The 6,447-nt window shown below is 35.6% G+C and overlaps 1 protein-coding gene across 1 annotated transcript in view; it reads left to right on the top strand.

The window, feature by feature from the left end:
• Positions 1 to 6,447, top strand: part of SPAG16 (sperm associated antigen 16) — a 1,218,973-nt gene that overhangs the window by 982,753 nt on the left and 229,773 nt on the right. The gene's annotated exons all lie outside the window — the stretch shown is intronic.

The following is a 6,447-nucleotide window of genomic DNA, read 5'->3' as shown; positions in this document are numbered from 1 at the left end:
TTTATTGCGGAGCTCCGGGCTGACACGTATCTCTCGCAGGAGACAGAGGAGTCGACCCCGAGCAGACAATTTTGGCTCTTTTTATACACTCTAGGGGGATACAACAGGGTGTCAGCTTCTCATTGGGTAATAAAAACACAGTTTAAATTCATTGGTTTGGCATCATACATGGATTACACAGCACACTTACACGTTATCATATTTTTGCACAGTTAACAGTCAAGCAAATCTTAAAACATCAGCTTGTTGGCCCAACCCTTGTGGTCGGCCAGTTCTTGGAATACGGGTACCCTTTGGTTAGGCTATTTCCTGGAACACTGGGTGTGGGGTAGTCTCTTGGGCACACAAACGGGGTCACACCCGGGGCAGTGGAAAATTCCTGAGTTTAACTTAGCTGAGAACTATAGGAGCCATTTTAGAGCTCTTGGGGCCATTTTAATTTTAATCCTTCAGGTCTAGTGGTAAGAATCTGTGTTTTCCTAACATTAAGATGCAATCCATACTGACGGCAGCATTATTTGATCTTCTGCAACAAGTGTTTCAAGTCCTCCTTACTTTCAGCAAGCGTGCTTGTGTCATCTGCATGATGCAGGTTATTGAATCTCCCTCCAATACTGATGATACACTCCTCTTCATAGAGTCCTGCGATAATTGGCTCAGAATACAGGTGGAATGGGTATGGAGAGAGAACACAACCCTAACACACTGCCTTCTCAATTTTAAATCATGCAGTGTTCCCCAATTCTGTTGACACAACAGCCTCCAGGTCCAGGTATAGATTCTTCATGAGCACTATTAAGTTCTCTGTGGTTTTCATTCTTCTCAGTGTCAGCCACAACTTGTCATGGTCCTCAAAGTCAAATGCCTTTGCATAATCAATAAAGCACAAATAGATATTCTTCTGGTAGTCTTTACTTTTGGCTAGCATCCATCTAACATCAGCAATAATATCTCCAGTACCATGGCCTCTTTTAAGGCATGCTTCAACTTCTGGCAGTTCCCTATGTATTGTTCTAGCAGGTTTTTAATGATCTTCAGTAGCATTTTACTTGCATGTGATTTTAATAATACTGTTCTATAATTTCCACATTCAGTCGAATCACCTTTCTTGGGAATAGGAACAAATATAGCCCTCTTGCAATCCATTTACCAGACAGCTGTCGTCCGAATTTCCTGGCATAGACTGATGAGTGCCTCCAAGGCTGTATCTGTTAATTGAAATAAATTAATGGGTATCCCATTGGTTCTGGGGGCCTTATTATTTGCCAGTGCCTTCGATGCAGCTTCCACGTCCTCTTTCATTACCATTGGCTCCTATTCATATGCTCCTTCCTGAAATTTTTCCATGTCAATCAGCTCTTTTTGGTACACTGATTTTGTGTGTTCACCCCATCTTCTTTGGATGATTTCTGGGCCATTCAAGAAATTGCCCATAGCATCTTTTAATATTGCCACACAAGTCTTAAATTTGTATTTCAGTCCTTTCAGCTTGAGAAATGTAGAGCAAGTTCTTCTCTTTTTTTTTCCTCCTCCCCCAAGTTCTCCTCTTTTTACTCTCCAATTCCACCTCTCTGCACATTCCATTATAATACTTTGCTTTGTCCTGTTGAGCTGCTCTTTGGAATCTTTGATTCAACTCTTTCACTTAGACATGCTTTCCTTTTGGTTTGGCTTCTTGACACTCCAGTGAAGTCCTGAGAGTGTCTTCTGACATCCATTTCAATTTTTTTTCTTTTCCCTTGTTTTTATAATGACCTTTTGCTCTCTTCATGGATGATATCCCTCAACTCATGATTGGTGTTCAATGCCTCAAACCTATTCTAAAGATGATCTTGACATTCAGATGGAATGTATGCAAGATCATATCTTGGTTCCTGAGGAATTATTGGTTTTTTCAGCCTCAGTTTTAACTTGCATATGAGTACTTGTTGATCTGACTCGTAGTCCACCCCTAGCCTAGTTTTGACTGTTGATATTAAGCTGCTCCAATGATTTCTTCCACAAATGTATCCAGTCTGATTCCAATGCAGCCCATCAGGTGAGATCTAAGTGTAAAATCGTCATTTGTGTCTTTTGAAAAAAGGTATTTACAATGAATAAATGATTGTAAATACAAAGTTTAGTCATTCTGTTTTCAGCCACATTTCTAACACCATGCCCATATTTTCCAACTACTATTCTTTCTTCACTGTTTCCCATTTCTGCACTCCAGTCAACAATTACCGTTAATGTTTCCTCATTGCATGTTCAGTCAATTTCAGATTGCAATATTTGGTAAAAATTCTCAATTTCTTCCTCTTTGGCTCTCGATGTAGGAGCATATATTTGAATAATCTTCCTGTCACCGGTTTTCTTTGTATGTGTATGGATGTTATCCTATCACTCACCACATTGTGTTTCAGAATAGAACTTAAAAAATTGACTTTTTTACTACGAATGCAGCACCATTCTTCTTCTCTCTCTCTCTCTCTCTCTGTGTGTGTGTGTGTGTGTGTGTGTCATAGTATTTATCTTTGTTGCTTGTAACTTTCGTGCTTCTACAACTGTCTTCATTGGTCTTGTTCATTTTGTACTGACCTCCTCCTTATTGTATATCGCTTTATCCTTTACCTAGGTTATTATGGGCCTGCCCTCTACTTTATTGTTCCTCCTGGAAACTTCAAAGAATATTTCTTAGTGAATGGTTTTTACAGTCATGATCTCAACCAACATTTCCCTTTTGTAACTGACTAATTTCACGTGGCATAATTTTTTTAAAAAAAAAACACTAAAAGCACAAAAAGATAACTTACTGATGAAACATTTTGGCAATAATATATCCAAGAAGGGAGTAATACCTAAATTTCAGAAAAACAAAATAAAAATGAACAATGAACTCACCTCAACAACCAAGAGATAAATAACATTTTAAATTGGTAAAAGGGCATGAATAGACATGTTTGTCATTCAATAAACACCTAAATAAATACATTATGTTTTTTAATTCTCCAATAATTAATATAATTTACCTCTACAATCCATTTCAGATAATGATTTCTAGGTATTATTTAGATGTTAACCAGTGTGCCACAGAAATATCATTTGAGATCATAATACAGATCGTTCACTGTCAAAAAATATATAACAGAGGTTATAAATTTGTATTAATTCTGCCGAGCATTTATTGTAGTTGAAAGAGAAACATATTCAACAGCACACACATAATTAAATGTAAATGTATGCTGAAAGAGCACATAATCATGAAAAATACATATCCTGATGGACTACTTTTATTTGGCAACATTTTCCTTCCAATATCTCTGTTAATATTCAATAGTAGATTAGAAATTATATCAGTAGTCCCAATTCCCTCTATGAAATATGTATAAGGGAAAGTATAGATAATTTATTTTCCTTTAGCTGTACATAAAAATGAATAATTACATCTTTTTTAAAATTTAGCGAAGCCATTAGGTCTTTTCTAATCTTTAACTTTATATAGTTTGTGTAATGTCGGGAGATAGTGAAACATGAGAGCTCTGATGGTGTGTCTGTAGAGAGCCATTCTATCTACTAAACTAAGGTATGGTCCTTTGAGGGTTCGAATCCAACAGCAGCTTAGAGGACAAAAGAAGAATAACATTTCTCATCATTCTAAACTATCCTGAAACACCGTTTCCCACTATGACCAGGAGGTTCTCATCAATCTCTTCTAGCATTTTTATGATGTTGTAACATTATAGTACATACAGTATTACTCCGTATTATTTTATTGTTTTCTTTAAAATAAAGCATTCAATGACATAATTTTTAAGATATTGTACTTTTAAGTTAAATAAAAACCTAAATCATATAGGAAGGGTTTGTTGTTAGGTTCTTCAGTTCAGCCCATGGCAATATTATTATGGGAGAAAAAATCTTGACACAACCTTGGGTTATAATTGATGTTTGTAAATCCATTGTTCTAGCCATAGTGCCTACCTGTCTCATTGAGAATGTAAATAATTTTCACTTACATTCTACTTTACCAAATAAAAAACTCTTAGTGACAGATTTTTCCAAAGTGCCATCATTCTATTTCAAAAAGAGAATTTTGGTATTATTTCTTCTAGAAATTATTTTGAAGATATTACTTTGAAGAGGTCCATATTTGTATCTTTTTTTTTTTAAAAAAACCAACCCAACAGAATGTGGAAATCATAGAACACTATCACTAATACTATACACAAGTAAAATTTTGATCAATATTATTTTAAGATGACTGGAACAGTATACCTATAAGGTACTTTTGGGAGTACAAGCTTCATAAGAGGATTCATAAGAGGTCATGAAACAAGGAGTACCATTGCTGACATTGGTGGGCCTTGGCTGAAAGTAGAAAATATTAGAAAAGTATTTACTTGTGTTTTATTGCCTATATAGGAAATTCAGTCATATGGCTCATAGCGATTTATAGGTAATGAGACCATTAAGAAATCTGGGAAACCCAATTTTGCTCACATAGAATCTATACACATGGAAAAAGACACAGTAATTTGAGCAGATAAAAGAATACCTACTGGTTTAAAATCAAGATAGTTGTATGTCAGGGTTGTATTTTTTCATGATAATTATTCAATTATTTTATTATTTAGGCTTATTGTTGTGTACCGTAGAGTTGGAACCAACCCATAGCTGGCTCTCAAGTGGGTTTTCAGAGGCTGTTGATTGCACAGGAGGAGATTACTGATCCTTCTCCTGTGGAGCAGCTGGTGGCCTCGAACCCCATGCCTTTGTTATTGCAGCGCAGCTTCTTGCCACTAGAGTTCCAACTGGTAGCATCATGATAGATGGTGAAGAAATTGAGATTGTTAACAGCTTTAGTTTGCTTGGCTCCACAATCAACACTCTTGGCACCAGAGCCAGGAAATTAAAAGATGTATTACATAAATTGGGAAAGTCTGCTGTCAGAAACCTCAAGAAAACAAAGATCCTCACCACTGGGCCAATTGCAGCATCATGATGGACAGTAAAGAGACTGAGATTGTTAACAGCTTTAGTTTGCTTGGCTCCACAATCAACACTCCTGCTACCAGCAGGCAGGAAATCAAGAGGTTAATTGCATTGGAAAAGTCAGCTGTCAGGGACCTTTCCAGAGTACTGAAGAGCAGCGATGTCAGTCTGGAGACTAAGGTACACCTGATTGAAGCCATAGTCTTCTCAACTGCTTACGATGTATCAGAGAGCTGGACAATGATGTTAGAAAAAAAAATTGATGCTTTTGAGCCATGGTGCTGAAGAAGAGTTTTTAATATACCATCAGCTGCCATGAGAACAAACACATTCATCCCAGGAAGGGTGAAGCCAGCCTGCTCCCTGGAGGCAAGGATTCTGAAGCTACGTCTGACATACTTTGGTCATGTTGCAAGGAGGGACAAGCACTTAACAACAACAACAGTCAACCTCACTTTTCTGATCAATAAGAGCTTCTCAAATGAAATGATTTCATCTTCAGGGATTTTTTGTTTATAACAAATTCTAAAAAAAAAAGACTTTTCCTACATCTGTAATTGAATGCCCTTAATTATTGGAATTAAAATATAGCACATGGACTGGTTAATATCATAAAATAATAACTTGACTGTGTAAAAAAATGTAGATTAATATTTCATTATAATTGAAATGCATAAACATCTTAGATTAAACATCTCATGAAATATTTGATGACTTATTGAATTTATTTGGCATTCCACAATCAGATGTTTAATGTATTGTAACCATCATTTCGAGAAATGTGACCTTAAATCTCCTGTTCTATTAATTAAAATGAAACTTTAACTTAAAAATGGCTTGCTGATTAGGACAATGGAACTCTCAAATTTTGGACATGGAAAATAAATTATTGAAACAAAGAAATATTTGAGGATATAATAAAAAGAAAGTACAATAAAAATCCTCTGAAGGTCCTGAGGCATCATACAAGTTTATTGAAGTAGTACTGAAGTTGTCAATGACTGAGGATTAATGAGTGTTCTGGCTCAACTTCTTGAAGTACTTACCTCTTTATAGTGATAAATGAGTTTTAATCAATTTGACTGTAGAGCTAGAACTAGGAGGAGAATTATTCTAAGTAGTATCAATAACCGAGGAAGAAAACTCTGGTATTAAAAGTTCATTTTCTTTTTAGTAGTGCTTCAAAATGAATTGAAGAGGTGAACAAAAATAAATGATAACACATTTGCCTATATTTTTTTAATAACCTGCTCTTAAAATATACAGGTTCTTTTTGAGAAATCTATCTCCTTGGAGTAAGAATCTCTAGAATTTATCTAGAGAAAATGTTTCTTATAGATTGAATTGCAACATCCAAGAAGATACATTGACAAAGAAAATATACAGCCTGTTATTATCAATAGTAACAGACTTTAATCTGTAAGTGGGTACATAGATGAGCAGGCTAGTTGAACAAACGTGAAAAGGTGATGAAGC

This window comes from Elephantulus edwardii, unplaced genomic scaffold, assembly GCF_000299155.1.
Source record: "Elephantulus edwardii isolate Elephantulus edwardi_28Jun2011 unplaced genomic scaffold, EleEdw1.0 scaffold00106, whole genome shotgun sequence".
NCBI classification, from domain to species: Eukaryota; Metazoa; Chordata; class Mammalia; order Macroscelidea; family Macroscelididae; genus Elephantulus; species Elephantulus edwardii.
Note: the sequence above shows the minus strand (reverse complement) of the source record. Positions and strands in the feature narration are given on the sequence as shown.